Genomic DNA, 18,548 nt, shown 5'->3' with positions numbered 1-18,548 from the left:
ATGGATTTTTAAAAAGTGGTATGTGCATACAATGGAATATTATTCAGTCGTAAAAGAGGGAAATCCTGGCATATACTATAAAATGGATGAACTCCGAGAACATTATGTTAACAGATATAAGGACACAGCAGGACATATATTACATGATTTCACTAACATAAGGTATCTAAAGTAGTTAAACTCATAGAAGCAGGAAATAAAAAGAAGGTTGCCATGTGCTGAGCAGGGAAAGCAGAGAGTTGCTATTCAATGTGTATGGAGTCTCAGTCATGCGGGAGGAAAATGTTCTAGAAATCTGCTGTACAACACTGTGCTTACAGCTATCAATACTGTACTCTACATTTAAAAGTTTAAGGGCTTCCCTGGTGGCGCAGTGGTTGAGAGTCTGCCTGCTCATGCAGGGGATGTGGGTTCGTGCCCCGGTCCGGGAAGATCCCACATGCCGCGGAGCAGCTGGGCCCGTGAGCCATGGCCGCTGAGCCTGCGTGTCCGGAGCCTGTGCTCCGCGGCGGGAGAGGCCACAACAGTGAGAGGCCCGCGTACCACAAAAAACAACAACAACAAAAAAAAACAAAAAACAAAAATTTAAGAGGGTGGTCTCACATTATGTGTTTTTTTACCACAATAAAAAAAAGCTAACAACACTAAGATTTTAGAAAGACATTTAACTTGACCTGTATAGCATTAACTTTCCAAAAAACAAAATTAGGAATTATTGAATTTGGGGGTTTGTAAAAGAGAACTGTCATGTCTCTTTATCACCAGAAAATATGATCCTTCACATGTTAGCAAGCCTCTTTGGAAAATTATCAGGGCTACACAATTAGGCAGTGTCTGTGGAAATCATGAAAGGGAAAAAAATTGAACACTGGCGGCACTGTGTTCCTTCCAGAGAATGGAAAGAATGCTTGTCTTCATCTATAACATTATTTTCTTTGACTTTCTAGTTGCATCTGGGATGAAAGGGAACTATTTATAACACAAAGATTATTTGTGCCAATTTTCTAGTTAATATACAGCAAGGGCAATGGATTTTTTGTTCTTGCCTAACCAATAATTTGGAAGAGTGTACTTAGCAAACAGTTATAGGCTGTAAGAAAAAAAGGGTATCTGCTGGTATGTTAGAACTAATTGGGGGGAAATAAGCCCGTTTGTCATAAACCACAAGTAATGGTTTGAGCAATAACGTTTATTATCATAATTTTTACATAGTAATGCAATTAACTAAGGAATTATACTGAAGCAGAATATATCATTTACTCTCATAACTCCCTTGTGCCAAAAGAGACAGATACAGTACTTTCTTTATCCCACAGATAAGAGATGTCGAATATAACCAGCACACAAGGCAGAGCTTAAATAGAAACCGGGTATCTTTAATCCCTGATTAATACTCCAGTTGGTACTTAGAATATACCACTTCTGTATCTTTCAAAGGATTTACAGAAATACCTATAGATTAGGAACAAAGAAAGGAATGACATTTAGAATTCTAAATGCTTTTGTGTATGTTCCCTTTCTGTCTGGTAACCAATTTCCCTATAATAGAAGCAGTGCTGAGTGTGGAAAAATGGCAGTTGTAACTCATGATTATGTAAATTGGTATCAGTATCGTCATGGGCTGCAAACCAGGCAGAGACCAAGATTGACCCTGAGCAAGGGCCTGAGCTTATATTGCTGGAGTTCAGTAACATTGCTTGAACTCCTGTTTGTCTGATCCCACTTGTTCTGTAGGGTGGCTGCAAGGGTGAACAGTTAGTATAGATACTTGAATGCCTAAGGTAAACTCGTAGTTTGATCATCCAATAAAGTTATCAGAAAAGTAAAGAATAGTCCCTGGCCCTGCTATTTCTTTACTCCAAATATAAAAGCCTGAGAAAAACAATAAATAATGAGTAAAGACACCATTCTAGAAGGTCATTCTTAACTTCAAAAGAATAGGATAAATTGATACAGTTTCTCCTAAATGTGACAATGCAGCATCCTTCCTTAAGCATTTCACATATTCTTCGATCACTTGTACCCCTGTGGGTGAGGGTACCAAGTAAAATTAAAAATTGAGTTGTTAATGTCTGGGGTTACCTTGGGTTTAATAGGGAATGTCAAATTTGTGACCTACAGTAGAGACACATCTTTCAAGGGGGTTGGGTAGTAAGCACATCACATAAGGTAAAAATGAATGAAGTCAAAACTGCATTTGGGAAAGTTCCATGTTGGACCTAAACGTAACATGTTTCAAAACATCCAACACAGCCAAATTTTTCTTTCTTACTGAAACATACTTCTTTTTTCTTCTTCTTCTTCTTTTTTTTTTTTTCTGATTGAACACCATGTTAGGTAGGTAGTTTGCATCTGGGACATGTTGCAATTTTTAAAGAAAGTATTTTAAAGCCTAGAATCTCTCTGTATGGTGAATGTGCCTGACTGAGGGAACAAGAGATTCCTACCCATCTTCTCACACATTGAGGAATATACTCATTGAGTGGAAGGCAATCAGAAGAGCCTGCAGTATTTCAATTGTTCATTCATTTGTTCTCATCCTCATTCTTAAGTTACCATTCATTCATACAATCTTGACTTCTGTCTCTTTGTTCCACCCTCTTCTCCCTCTCCTTTAGCAGAGCACAAACAGGTGAATTTGCATACATTAAATATCCCTCTGATTTGACTCCACTGCGGCACTCAAGGCAGACATCATCAATCAATCACAACATGATTTTCCTTCCATTCCGCCCAGACTTGACCTCACAGTTCTTCCCAACACAGCACTCCAGGCAGTCACTACAGGTTGACCAGTGCAGACTCTCTGACATTCCATATAATTTTTTTTAAACCACTTAGATTCCTTTGCTGTTTTTGAGCTTCATTTCTGTATATGATTTTTAAAAAGCAAGCACTAGATGAGATGCTTTCAAGAACTTACACTGAATTCTATGATTTTATGATCCTTTAGCCAATTAAGGCCCATGGATCAAATCCACCTCATCACCTGTTTTTGTATGGCCTGTGAGCTAAAAATAGATGTTACACGTTTAAATCACCAAAAAAAATAAAAGAATAATAATATTTTGTGAAATGTAAAAATTGTATGTAATTAATATTTGTGTCCATAAATAAAGTTTTATTGGAAAATAGTCACTGTTACTTGTTTACATATTGCCTATGGTCATTTTTACACTACATAGAGTTGTAGCTGTGTCAGAGGGTGTACACCCACAAAGTCTAAGATATTTACTAATTGATCCTTTACAGAATAAGTATAAGCTAAAGTATGATGAGAAAATAGTGGGTTGAATGCCAAGTCAAGAGAATTGCTATCAATGGCAGATTTGATGACAAACGTATGGACACCAAGGGGGGAAAGGGGGGAGGGGATGAATTGGGAGATTGGGACTGATATATATACACCAATATATATAAAATAGATAATTAACGAGAACCTGCTGTATAACACAGGGAACTCTTTCACTTCGCTGTACAGTAAACGAACACAGCATTGTAAAACAACTATACCCCAATTTAAAAAAAAAGGGCAAGTAACATAACATGAATATATGTATTTGTCGAAAACTCATCTTACGACACACTTTAAAAAGGTGAATTTTATCATAAAATTTATATTACTTTTATTACTTTGTTATAAAAATTCAGCATAAGAAAGGAATGCCAAACATAAAAATAAGAAAGAACCAGGCTTCCCTGGTGGCACAGTGGTTGAGAGTCCGCCTGCCGTTGCAGGGGACACAGGTTCGTGCCCCGGTCCGGGAAGATCCCACATGCCTTGCAGTGGCTAGGTTTGTGTGTCATGGCCGCTGAGCCTGCGCGTCCGGAGCCTGTGCTCCGCAACGGGAGAGGCCACTACAGTGAGAGGCCCGCGCCCCACAAAAAAAAGAGAAAGAACCAGGAATTTATGGGGGACTACAGAGGGTAATTTGACCTGAAATTAGGGGCTCTGATAGAGGCCGCTGAGATGTAAATTTAACGTGAAGTTTGTCAGTATTTCATAATCCAGCTAAGAAGTAAGTTCAGTGAATACTATGGGAGTCTTAGGAGGATGCATTCTATTTTTCAAATTGTTCACTATTTACTAGTTACATTTTTAAAGTTATAAAAAACAAGTAACTTCTCTAATCTTCTATTTCAGAAGCTAAAATAAGTCTCTCCTTCCCTCATAGGAATGGTGGAGGAATCATTAGGAAAAATACTCTAAATCCAGTATGATTAATACTATTTATATTTCATGTTAGTATGATAATCCTTTGTAATTGGTTAATGATATGCTTACACATGCTTTTACAAGTGTTTGAGTCTGCACTGAATAATGCAAACTTAAGTATAATTTTACTTCCGATTAAATTTTGGTTTATGCAAACTGAAAACTATTTAATACTAACTATCAATATAAGTCAACATTTTATTAGTTCAGAACCTAATTGCTTTCTATAATCTTTGCAAATGAAGTTTTTCTTCTTTTAAAGGATTTTGGAGCCGTTAATTTCTCCATATACATGAAAAGAAACATCTCATTTGCTGAAATGTAATTTGTAATTTCTTTAACTCTCATTAGTATTTGGGTAACATTCAGTTCCTGTTACTGGAGAATAACAATTAACATAGAAGGAGGAAATAGCTGAGCAGCAGAGGAAACACACTAAGCGTCTCATGAGAGTCAGATGTTAAAATTACATAATTAATTAAGAAGAAAAATGTCCTCTACAGAAAAGTTTATCTAATCCTCCATGGTTGGAAGAAAGATGGCTTTTCAATAAAGGTAGAAAAGTATGGTATGTATTTACCATAACAGTCAAATAAAGGTAGGAAAATTGAATAATAATTCACACATTTTTTAAACTCTTAATTAGTTGTGTAAGAGTAGCCAGGGTGTTTACAATCACATACACACATACATTATAGACTCAGATTAACAATGAATGCATTAAAATGTTTTGAATAATTTAAATATGGCCATAAGTAGTAACCTTGTCTGAGCTAATTAGGCTTACTATAATATACAATAGAACATCCCAGAGAAAGAATTCAAAAACAAAAAAATTTCTGGAATAATTCTGAGATAACATATCCGAGTGTTATTAGGTTGACTAAGGTTCCAATATGGTCTCTAATACTATCTCTTATATTTCCTAGTCACATAAATTAATCTGGCTGAACTTTAGGTGCTACGTTAGTACAAAAGGAGAAATTATTTACCCATAGGCTTTTGTGAGGATTAAATTCACACAGTAAGCATACAATAAATGTTTGTAATACTCCCATAATTTTGTAGTTTTGTTTGTTTAGACACTGCAAAAATTGTGTTAATGCTAATTAATGACTAGATTTCAAAAATTAGATTTGCATCTATTTCTTTATACTTAGAGTTAAGGATTTTCTAGTATTACATACTGGATTTGAGCAGATACATTTTGTAGTTCATATTATTTAGAATTGTAGTTTTAACAAGTAAATTCTGTTAAACGCTGAGATTCATTGAAATGTTATGTCTTGTTGCCTGACCTACATAAGTCCATGGAAATAGGTTTTTCAACTTTCTACTGACCTTGTTTCTTCTAATGACAAAAATACATCTTTGCTTATTCTAACAAGAACTGGAAATATAACTGTTTTAATGAAGCAGGAAACTTACAAAGTAGGAGGAAAATACAGCAGTACATAAGGCACTTGCTTCGTATCTGTCAAAGAAAGGATCCCATTATTCTGCATAGGAAGAAAGTCAGGATTTGAAAGCAAGAAGCCAGACATCTCAGTGTATTTCATGTGGAATCAAAGCAGCACTCACGTTCAAAGAAACTAGAAACTGTAGCTGTTTTGAACAGCAGAAGTCGCCATTTGCATGGGAAAAATAGGGACTCTGAACTTGGGGGTGCCAGTGTTCAAATCCCAGTTTAGATTTCGCTGTGAATTTCAGTAAGTTACTGAACTTCTCTGAGTCTCAGCTTCCTTGCCCTTAGAGTGTGGATAATAATAGCTACTTGGAATCACTGCTTTCAGAATTCATTTAGTGCACACAAAATGCCTTTTGAAGAGTAGGTGTTTAATAACATGAAGTTATTCCATAACCATTTCCTTTCATCAGTGGAGATCACTTTCAGATGGAATACTACTGCTGTAATCTTGTCAGTGTGCACTCCTCAAGTATCAGCGCAAAAGCAAATTTGCAAAACAAACCAGCCCACCACTCTTTTGAAGTAAAAGGAAAGGAAGGTGATACTATCCCAACCACTCAAGCGTACCATGCCTGGGGAGGAAAAAGCAGGCCCACCTCCCTTTGAATAATCTACTCTACACTCCAGTTCTTCAAGGGTTTATCTGAGATACAGGAAGTCCCAAAGGAGTGCAAAGAATTCTCCAAAAAATGGTTGCACTCAGAATAATGAGGTCAAAAGAACAGGTACTGTAGTAGGTGACAAACAGTCCAGGTTTGCCCCAGACTGTCCTGATATCAGCACTGAAAGTCCTACATCTCAGTAACCCTTTCAATCCGGGGCAAACAGAGTTGGCTGTTTGCTCTAACCATAGGTCACAGTACTTGCTCCCTGGTCACAGAATAACAGTATTAGAAGGGACCATAGAAACTACCCAGTCCAACCTCTTCATTTAACAGATGGAAAGTCTGATCCTAGGTATGGACCAGTGACATCTCCCCAGGTACAGAGCTAAATCCAAAGAGTGTTTCAGAAGACAAGGGAACTCCAGCATTCTAATTCTAGATTTGTAAGTGTCATACAGAGGAAAAACATTTATGGTGGTGAAAGGCCCAGACCTTGAACTCAGACTACTTGGGCTTCTATCCTGTGACTCTGCACCAACTCTCTGACCTTTTTAAAGCTCCAGCACTCTCGACTGAAAATTGGTAATTGTTAGCATTGAATGACGGGGTGCAAGTAAAGTGTTGGGCTCAGCGCTTGGCACATAAAAAATGCTAAAGTAGTATTAGTTTTAATCTATTTCTCTTCTTTCCCTTCATTAATCATTATCATCATCATCATTATTATTACTTGCTACTTAGAACAAGGGAAACGCAAGGAAGGATAATAAGACTCTTTCTTGGATTTTTACTAAAATCGTATAGACTTTAAGTACACCAAATGACAGTGTTTCACACTTGGAAATTACTTGAAATAAGTCACTGTGAACTTGTGTCACGCTGATCTGAACAATTTACAGACACTTTTGGAAAAGATACTTCTTTGATTAGGAGAAATACACTGAAATTGCTTTAGTAATTTACCTTCAAAGTACTGCATGTAGTTCTTCCAAAAGGCTCCTTTCAAAATGCGGAATCTTTACCACCATTCCCTAGGTCCTGAGCCATTCCCTGTAGAAACCAAGCTATTAACAGCACTCACCAAAGGATGGATGTGCCACAATAAAGATGAGGTATATTTGAAATTACTACATAGACCAATGATACAACAGAAGTTTGATTCAGAATATAACTTCATGAATATAACTAGTATTCAGAAGATGTGGACAACTTCAGGATACAAAAAAAGCCAAATACACAATTCCTCTTTCTTCTATTCCTCTTCTACAGTTCAATACTATAATCTATTAAAATGTAAGTCACTTCCATACCTAGCAGTGTACAAAATGATGAAAAAATCAGAATTTTAGAAAACCAAGTCAGGTGCCTTTGAGGACCACAGCACGCTTTTTTCGATGTGCGCTGAACGGAGATGAGCTTTGAGAGGAGTAAAGGACAGCATTTTACCCTTAATTTCAGAGACACTTGAAGATATTTCACTACTTCCTGGTTTGATTTATACTCTAGAATGTTTCCTATTTGCCTTTTCTAAACTTCTCATCGAAATAGCCTCCAAAAATACAAAAATTCACAACAACTCTGGGAGAAAATATCTCGAATTACAGCATGGATAGGCTAAACTGAGAAACATTTGTGTCTAAAGAGGGCAATACTTTAGGCAAAAAAACACTATCCCCAGAAATCCACAAATGGAGGCAGAAGAGTCCAAAACAAAACACATAAATTAATCCAATGAAACCTAACATTCACCCTAAATGTGAAAAATATGTATTTATACATTAATAGATTTTTAAATATCTCCTTAGGCAATTAAAAAAAGAAATATAATTTCATCAGATGTATTTTTCCATTGTCAGAACACAACTCCATGTCATTCCCTTCACTTCTGGGTCATATGGAAGGCCAGCTCATTGCAAAGACATCCAAATAAACAAGAAAAACACCAAGATAAAGGAACGTGAGGGGAAATGGTAGATGGGTACTTATTAACTTGCTATATTATCTAGGTAAATACCAAGTCTACTGACCGTTCCTACATGCTCCTGAATATTCTAATATATGGCTATTTAGGGTGTGTGTGTGTGTGTGTGTGTGTGTGTGTGTGTGTGTGTGTGTGTGTGTGTGTGTGTGTGTGTGTGTGTGTGTGTGTGTGTGTTGCCAGTAAAGGCCTGAGGAGGGAACCGGTGACTTAAGGAATTAAATTGTTTACAGGTAAATAAGATCACTCCGTCCCCTCACAGTAACAGCTTTATCTAATCTTTCATAAGAGTGAGGTATAAACTAATGATGTAAAGAGCAAAGTCAAGCTGTGATTGTCTCATTTCTTTCTTTATAATATACAGAAACTGTTTAAGAGATTAAATCCTTTGCACATTGCGAGCTGTCATTCATAGATCGTTTGGTTGAATAACAAGAGTAGCTGGCATCAGAAAAGCCAGGTTGAAATATTCTGGCTTTAAAACAACTTTATGGGAATGCTCTTTCTTTAAGGTTATATTTTTGATCGTTATATTTATGATATAAGAAGGGATTAGAATTGTGTCCCATGCACTTATCCATACAAGCACATGTACACACATATGCCGTACAGAGAGGAAGCCTATAGTGTAATGAAAAGGATGTTGACTTTGTAGTAAACCAGGGCTGGGAGTTTGGGAAGCTTACGACACCATTTGAGTTTCTGTTTTCTGTTCTGAAAACAGAAGATAGCAGCACAGAGTTTACGGGTTTGTCGTGACAGGAGTACACACTGCCTCTGTCAGGTTATCGCGCTTGCTGTTTTCTCTGTGGACGGTGTTTTCCTCCTTCTCGACCTGGCCACACTAAAGCTCCTTGGTTTCCCTGGACACAACCCACTCTCTCTCGCCCACACAGCTTTGCACATGCTGTTCCCTCAGGCTGGAGCACTCTTTTCCCCTTCCCTTTGCACAACTAACGTGTACTTTACCTTCAGGACTGAGCGTGGGTACTATGCTCCTGTGACACCTTTGCTGACAGCCCCAGACTAGGCCGTGTGCTTCATTTATGTACTCGCGGAGCATTCTAACTTCTGTTATCATGCCCCTATTACCCTGGACTGAAATTGCCAGCTAATTTGCCTGAATTTTTATTAGACGATGAGCTCTTTAAAATACATATCTATTTAGTTCAGGGTTCTAACCATGTCTCCGAACAATGATCTTTCCAAACCAACAGTGCTGAGGAGGGCCCAGTAACAATGGGCATTCTTTCACACCTTTTGTACACAAGAGAGGCATTTGGTGTAATAATAGTAATAATAATGCAATTATTAGGTATCTCTCTGCACCATGCATGGCAAAAAGTGCTTTCATGCACTATCTCATTTAGTCATTGCAATACTCGTTGGGAATATGTGCTACTAGCATCCACATTGTACAGATCAAGAAACAAAGACTCTGAGTCTAAACGACTTCACAAGGGCAGGAAGCTTTAGACGGTGAATTCAAGAAACAAACCCAGGTCTGTCTGACGCTAAAAAAATTTTTTCTCACCAAGAATGCAAGTTTTCTGGACAACAATTAAATGATTCACTCCTCAATGAACGCTGTGGAATAAATGAGCATACGGATATATATACAGTAGGCACCACAACTATTCATTTCTCATGGGCTTTAACTCATACCCATTTTTCCTCTCTTTCTCTTTTTCAGTTAATTATTTTGAGTAAGCACGTATGAGGGAACAATTTGATACTATATCTATCTCTTTATTTTGGACAATAAATATAATCTGTTCCCATCACATCTTATTGTTTCCTTCTCCTCAATTAAACTGTCACACTCACAGGCTGAAGGGTGAAGACGGCGTGATACATATTGTGCACTCACTAGAGTGCTTGCTCCTCAAGAACAGGGGTCGTTTATTTATCTTCGTGGCTCCAGCTTCTGGCATGATGTTGTCCCCACTGTAGACAAATGATAAACTCTGCAGTAACGGGTTGTTAAATAAATTGTGAACTTGAGGTTACAGAATTTGTAAAGGCTGTTCAGAAACTATGAATATAACTCATTTAATGAAATTGAGAAACAAAATGGAGGGTCTTTGCAAGGATAATAGCTAAAAGAAATGTCAGGTTATCACACAGTTTCTACAAGTGAGTAAATTGGCAGAAGTGGATAAACCAGGTAAAACTGAACATTAAATTGCATTCAGCGAATATTTGCCAACTTACTCAATCTGAGACACTGTGCTAGGATCTATGATTTATCTGATAACTAAGGAGAATTTTCTTATTGTTACAAAAGAGAATTTACCTTTTTAGTAACTGAGAATAATTTACATGTCAGACCAAGAGAAAAGAAAGCTTTGTCTTATGTGGAGAGGGCAGAGCAATCTTACTAAAACTTAACTTAATGAGGTCCATTTTCCTGCCTAACACGTCTGAGGGCTTCCCACTGCCATTATGTTTAAATTTCAAGCTCTTTTCCATAGCATATTTGGTTCCTCAGATCTTTCTTCCATCCTTTCTCACTCCCACTATACTCCTTATTTTCCAATTACACTACAGTTTTTTTTTTTTTTTTTTTTTTTGCAGTACTTGGGCCTCTCACTGCTGTGGCCTCTCCCATTGCGGAGCACAGGCTCCAGACGCGCAGGCTCAGCCGCCATGGCTCACGGGCCCAGCCGCTCCGCGGCATGTGGGATCTTCCCAGACCGGGGCACGAACCCGTGTCCCCTGCATCGGCAGGCGGACTGTCAACCACTGCGCCACCAGGGAAAACCTACACTACACTTTTTATATGTCTCCCCAGATATTGTGCTTTTGTATGCCTCCAGTCTCCAGATTTGGAATGACTTGCTCTCTACCTAGTGACCTTCCACTCATCCTTCAAGACACTGATCAAGTAACTGAAGCTTCTGACACCGTCAGGCAGAAGTAACCAATTCAGCCAGTGCTCTCCAGGGGTTCCCACTGGGCACCTATCAATCGCAGGCTGTAGTTACACTTCCATCCAAACCACAATATTCTCATGTCCAGCTGCATGCCTTACTTGTCTTTGTATGTTTTAAATAGAGCTCAATAAATGTCCATTTACATCATGGGAATGGTTACTGCTTTGAGGTGTAATACGTCTTCTTTGTATTTTCCTCCTGGACTAAGAAGTGAAAAAAATGGTGGAAATAGACAAGCATTTCTTTATTTAATTAAACACTTTCTATTTACCAAACACTGGTTCAACACTGGATGTATAATGGTGGATAAGACAGATGTTCCTTCCCCCATGGAGCCTGCATTCAGTGGGGGAAAGCATAGCAAAGAACTTACATAAGCAAATGAATTATAGTTTGTAATGAGTGATAAGATGGAAGAAATTAGACTACATGGTGGGGAATGGAGAAAGTGGCAGGGAAACAACTTCAGGTAAGAAATTGAGGGAAGGTCTCTCTGAACTAGAGAAAGGTGAACTTACAGCTGAATAATGAGGAGTCCAGAACCATGTCCATGCATAAACAAGAGTCATTCAAATGTCCTGGGATTGGGACACACTTAGCATGGTCTGTGGAAAGCCATGGTGGCTGGAGTGGAATGAGCAGAACACTGGTCCAAGATGAAGTTGGACCAGTTGGCAGGGAATGGACTAGATAAAAGAGTGTCACTTTATTCTCAATGCTGTGGAACCCAGTGGACAGCTTCAAGCCAAGAATGGAATGGTTGGATTGGTGTGGTATTAGCGCTTGTGTTGTAAGTCATGACTCAAAGAAAAAAAAGTTTTCAAATTCGGGATATCTATCTGGACAAGATTTCCTCACTGGTTTACTGGTCACTTCATTCTCCTCTCCACTGGGTGGCTCCAAAGATTGTCATAAGTATCTGGCCTGGTTAGTCCCCCAAGTAACTGCTTTATGGCAGTCTCCTTAAACAGCTATGTTTAAGATAGGAATACAGACAAGAGAGTATGAACAATATATAAAAGGGTAAAACACAATCAGCTCTTTGAAACAGACCTGCATTTGATAGACTATATATGATACAAGAATCACTATTTTTTCTATAAAACCCATGTATGCCAAGCCTTTACATGACTAAATACATTAGACTGATGAGTAGTTTCATTTTAAGCAGAAGTGAGTGTACCGACAGAAGAATGGTTTATAGAAGATATCTGAGAAGTATTAGGGCAGAACCTGGCAGCCTGCTAATTAAAATGACAGGCTTAACAGTTGCCAGTTTCTGCGTGCTTACTCTGTGCTGCTTAGCACCATGCTAAGTGCATTATTATATATACATTGTCTCATTAAATCTCCCATTAAACATAGCTGATAGGAATGACCATTATCCTCTTTACTAAAATTGGGAAATTGAGACTTAGGACCTTTAAGTGACTTGGCAAACATCTCAGAGATATTAAGAGGTGGAGCTCACATTTGGGTAGAAGGCTGCCTGATTCCAAAATCCCTTATGCAAGCCAGGACCAAAAAGAGGCTTCCAGAGACATCACTTCTAGTCTCAATCTACTTTATTGCAATCTCAGTTTTCTCAGTGATAAAATGGATATCATTATCTACTAGGGAAAAGGGGGAGATAATAATAGGGGTCCAATAAATCTATAGTGCATCTCCAATGCCATGAAGACAATCAAAGTGTTTTGGAAACTACCAGATGTTATATAAAAGCCATTACCCAGACTCATCAAGAAAAAAAGGGACAAGACTCAAATCAACAGAATTAGAAATGAAAAAGGAGAAGTAACAACTGACACTGCAGAAATAAAAAAGATCATGAGAGACTACTACAAGCAACTCTATGCCAATAAAATGGACAACCTGGAAGAAATGGACAAATTCTTAGAAATGCACAACCTGCCAAGACTGAATCAGGAAGAAATAGAAAATATGAACAGACCAATAACAAGCACTGAAATTAAAACTGTGATTAAAAATCTTCCAACAAACAAAAGCCCAGGACCAGATGGCTTCACAGATGAATTCTATCAAACATTTAGAGAAGAACTAACACCTATCCTTCTCAAACTCTTCCAAAATATAGCAGAGGGAGGAACACTCCCAAATTCCTTCTACGAGGCCACCATCACCTTGACACCAAAACCAGACAAGGATGTCACAAAGAAAGAAAACTACAAGCCAATATCACTGATGAACAAAGATACAAAAATCCTCAACAAAATACTAGCAAACAGAATCCAACAGCACATTAAAATGATCATACACCATGATCAAGTGGGGTTTATTCCAGGAATGCAAGGATTCTTCAATATACGCAAATCTATCAATGTGATACACCATATTAACAAATTGAAGGAGAAAAACCATATGATCATCTCAATAGATGCAGAGAAAGCTTTTGACAAAATTCAACACCCATTTATGATAAAAACCCTGCAGAAAGTAGGCATAGAGGGAACCTTCCTCAACATAATAAAGGCCATATATGACAAGCCCACAGCCAACATCATCCTCAATGGTGAAAAACTGAAAGCATTTCCACAGATCAGGAACACGACAAGGTTGCCCACTCTCACCACTCTTATTCAACATAGTTCTGGAAATTTTAGCCACAGCAATCAGAGAAGAAAAGGAAATAAAAGGAATCCAAATGGGAAAATAAGAAGTAAAGCTGTCACTGTTTGCAGATGACATGATACTATACATAGAGAATCCTAAAGATGCTACCAGAAAACTACTAGAGCTAATCAATGAATTTGGTAAAGTAGCAGGTTACAAACTTAATGCACAGAAATCTCTGGCATTCCTATACACTAATGATGAAAAATCTGAAAGTGAAATCAAGAAAACACTCCCATTTACCACTGCAACAAAAAGAATAAAATATCTAGGAATAAACCTACCTGAGGAGACAAAAGACCTGTATGCAGAAAATTATAAGACACTGATGAAAGAAATTAAAGATGATACAAATAGATGGAAAGATATACCATGTTCTTGGATTGGAAGAATCAACATTGTGAAAATGACTCTACAACCCAAAGCAATCTATAGTTTCAATGCAATCCCTATCAAACTACCACTGGCATTTTTCACAGAACTAGAACAAAAAATTTCATAATTTGTATGGAAACACAAAAGACCCCGAATAGCCAAAGCAATCTTGAGAACAAAAAACAGAGCTGGAGGAATCAGGCTCCCTGACTTCAGACTATACTACAAAGCTACAGTAATCAAGACAGTATGGTACTGGCACAAAAACAGAAAGATAGATCAATGGAACAGGATAGAAAGCCCAGAGATAAACCCACATATGGTCACCTTATCTTTGATAAAGGAGGCAGGAATGTACAGTGGAGAAAGGACAACCTCTTCAATAAGTGGTGCTGAGAAAACTGGACATGTACATGTAAAAGTATGAGATTAGATCACTCCCTAACACCATACACAAAAATAAGCTCAAAATGGATTAAAGACCTAAATGTAAGGCCAGAAACTATCAAACCCTTAGAGGAAAACATAGGCAGAACACTCTATGACATAAATCACAGCAAGATCCTTTTTGACCCACCTCCTAGAGAAATGGAAATAAAAACAAAAATAAACAAATGGGACCTAATGAAACTTCAAAGCTTTTGCACAGCAAAGGAAACCATAAACAAAACCAAAAGACAACCCTCAGAATGGGAGAAAATATTTGCAAATGAAGAAACTGACAAAGGAGTAACCTCCAAAATTTATAAGCAGCTCATGCAGCTCAATAACAAAAAAACAAACAAGCCAATCCAAAAATGGGCAGAAGACCTAAATAGACATCTCTCCAAAGAAGATATACAGACTGCCAACAAACACATGAAAGAATGCTCAACATCATTCATCATTAGAGAAATGCAAATCAAAACTACAATGAGATATCATCTCACACCAGTCAGAATGGCCATCATCAAAAAATCTAGAAACAATAAATGCTAGAGAAGATGTGGAGAAAAGGGAACACTCTTGCACTGCTGGTGGGAATGTGAATTGGTTCAGCCACTATGGAGAACAGCATGGAGGTTCCTTAAAAAACTACAAATAGAACTACCATATGACCCAGCAATCCCACTACTGGGCATATACCCTGAGAAGACCAAAATTCAAAGAGAGTCATGTACCAAAATGTTCATTGCAGCTCTATTTACAATAGCCCGAAGATGGAAACAACCTAAGTGCCCATCATCGGATGAATGGATAAAGAAGATGTGGCACATATATAGAATGGAATATTACTCAGCCATAAAAAGAAACGAAATTGAGCTATTTGTAATGAGGTGGATAGACCTAGAGTCTGTCATACAGAGTGAAGTATGTCAGAAAGAAAAAGACAAATACCGTATGCTAACACATATATATGGAATTTAAGAAAAAAAAAGTCATGAAGAACCTAGGGGTAAGACAGGAATAAAGACACAGACCTACTGGAGAATGGACTTGAGGATATGGGGAGGGGGAAGGATGAGCTGTGATAAAGTGAGAGAGAGGCATGGACATATATACACTAACAAACGTAAGGTAGATAGCTAGTGGGAAGCAGCCGCATAGCACAGGGAGATCAGCTCGGTGCTTTGTGACCGCCTGGAGGGGTGGGATAGGGAGGGTGGGAGGGAGGGAGACGCAAGAGGGAAGAGATATGGGAACATATGTATATGTATAACTGATTCACTTTGTTATAAAGCAGAAACTAACACACCATTGTAAAGCAATTATACCCCAATAAAGATGTTAAAAAAAACACAAAAAAACAATGTATTTTCAATCAGGTGTCTGATTTGTGCCTTAAAAATAATACCCTCTCCCCAAAATGATTCCTTAAAAATTCTCTTTTCTTTTTTTCTAAACTTAGTTGCCCTCTTTTGGAACTTGAGGCAAATTCCATTTTAAATGTTCATTTACATCATCCGATCCTCTCTCAAACAGGTTTTCATAAGGAGCTGGCAATATAAAGTAAGGTTCTACAGAGTTCTGCCACCAACTCACTGTGTGACTTTTGGCAAATTCCTTCCTCAGGACCCCCATTGGTAAAGGAGAGAGTGGGCCAGTTGAAGTTCAAGGTTATTCCAACCTTGAACATTACTAGGATAGAATGTAGCCCATGGCTGAGGTAATAGAAAGAAGATGAAAGGGGCTAAGTCATAATAAAACAAGATAATTACTCTGAAATATTTGTTTGAGTAAATTATGGGGCTCTTGACTATAAGGTGAGCCACCAACAGCTTCAACAATTTCAGCAGATATTTAAGATGCATTAGACACCATTGTATGAGCTAGTACTAAACAAGGTGATCAAAGCCAAGGTGGTTCTTGCACTCTGTGCAAGTTTACATCTAGACAGATCAAAAAGTGGGAGTCTGAAAAGTACGTTTCAGCCACAGACACATTTTGTTGGACCAACACAGTTTTTAACATTTTTAAAACTTGCCAATGTTTATAAATGATGCGAGATTTCACAGAAGTTCTCGTGTCTCGCTTCCCTTTTAAAATCTGAATATTTGGCAACGCAGAGCTGGTATTTCCACATTGCAGCGAAACGCTGGACTTGGATAGAAGCTGTTCCCACATCACTCCCAGACTAGACTTACACCCTCCGGTGTCTCCCCCCTCACCCTCGCCTCACCACTGCCCACCATCTCACACCCTGGCAATTTCAGTAAGAAACCTATATGCCAATTCTCTGATGGCTTAAGTGTGTGTGACTCTAGAGTTAGAGAGAAAACAGTAAGAAGTTATTTCAATCGTGTTGATTATTACAAAAGGGAAGTACAGGGAGCTGCCACGAGAGAGAACAAAGAAACTTCCAGTGGGATTGATGTTAAAAATGGGGGCTGGGAGCCAGGAGACCCGGGTCTAGAAAAGGTTCTCTCCATTAATTATGTTACACTGGACAAGTATTTTTCTTCTCTGTGTCTCAATTTCCCCAGCCGTAAAACGAGGAGATCTGCAAGGATCTATAAAATTCTCAACCCTCTCTTGGGTCTTCCTAACACCCCTAGGAAGTCTTAAAGGAAATCGTGCCTCTCCCCATCTGAGATCTGCAGGCTCCTATCCGCCACCTCCATATCCACCATCCTCGGCGGCGCTGCCCAGGTATCTTGAGTGGGAGATGGTAGGGGGTGGGGGAAGGGGTCACTTCAGGGGAACCGGGTCTCTGTCGGGGAAGTTGGGTCACGCTCTGCGTCTCTGCGGCTCCGGATCCTGCCAATGCGCCGCGGGACCCGCCGCCAGCTCGCTGCGCCGCCCTCCCGCCTCGCCCTCGCCCTGGCGGAACTCGGAGCCCTGGAGACTGCCCAGGCCGATCCCGCAGAGCACTGCGCCCGGGACCGCCCGCCGGCCGGCTGCTCCCCACCCCTGCCCCGACCCCGGAACCACCCCTCCCGGAGGAGCTGCGACCTCTGCCTACGCTCGGACCCCTCAGCAGCTGCAGGTGCCAGCCCGCCTCACCACGCCCCGCGCTGGCGGCCGCTGGAACGCCCAGGCAGGTAGGTGCCTTCCCCTGCTTGCTCCTCGTTTCTCGGAGTTGATCTTTTAGCCTCTGCTCCCCGGGTGGAAGCACCAGTCTGAGCTTCTCGGAAGGCGTGAAGCGAGAGCCGAGATCTAGGTGAGTGATGGTCTAGATTTTTTCCTTTTAAGTAAACCTGCATACTAAGGGCACTGTTGGGAACCTAGGAAGTTAAAACGGAAGAGAAATATAAAGGCAGGCCGTCAGGATGACCCACTACAATCTGACAGGGCTGGGACCATTCCTAGCTTCTTAGCTATTTTGTACCCTACTTTGTCCCCCAGCCTCTGACTCGGGTCCAGATGCGGACAGACTTCAATAAATATTTGCTGGGTGGAGATAAGTACGGGAGGTATTTCTGCTTGTTTCTCTTATCCGGTCTCAAAACAATCCAACACTGCCTTTGATGGTTGGCTTCATCTCCACCAGGATTTTTCCCCCCTAAGCTGAAGGATTTGAACGTTTTTACACAAAGTGCCGAGGATTCACACAATGGACTGCTATGCAGCGCTTAAAAAGCAGAAGTCAGAGCTGTAGAGATCAGCGTGGCTAGATCGCACAAGTATAATGGTAATGATTACAGTCAGATGCAAAATATACCTACTATATGATGTCATTTAGGTGACTTACTTTAAAAGACATGTCGTGTGTGTAAAATCGTAGAAAGTGGACTGTAAAATGTATACCAGATTCACAATTGTGGCTGTTTTGGGGAAGTATGAAAGGGGAATTAATTTGGCATGAGGATTGAGGTGGAAAAGCTATTTACCTACGGTTTTAATATATAAAAATGATGAAGCA

The 18,548-nt window shown here is 39.3% G+C and overlaps 1 protein-coding gene across 2 annotated transcripts in view; it reads left to right on the top strand.

Moving 5' to 3' along the window:
- The first annotated feature begins 17,572 nt into the window (after positions 1-17,572).
- The window catches only part of STK32A (serine/threonine kinase 32A), a 122,042-nt gene continuing 121,066 nt past the window's right edge, over positions 17,573-18,548 (top strand). Inside the window, exon 1 of one of the 2 annotated variants that reach the window (XM_012536944.3) lies at positions 17,573-17,727. The gene's annotated coding sequence lies outside the window, so the exon portion shown is untranslated. Of the gene's footprint in view, positions 17,847-18,548 lie in introns of both variants that reach the window. The other variant, XM_033406846.2, reaches the window with a different exon arrangement.

The sequence above is a fragment of the Orcinus orca genome, chromosome 3 (assembly GCF_937001465.1).
Source record: "Orcinus orca chromosome 3, mOrcOrc1.1, whole genome shotgun sequence".
Taxonomy (NCBI): domain Eukaryota; kingdom Metazoa; phylum Chordata; class Mammalia; order Artiodactyla; family Delphinidae; genus Orcinus; species Orcinus orca.
This window is presented reverse-complemented; position numbering and strand designations above follow the sequence as displayed.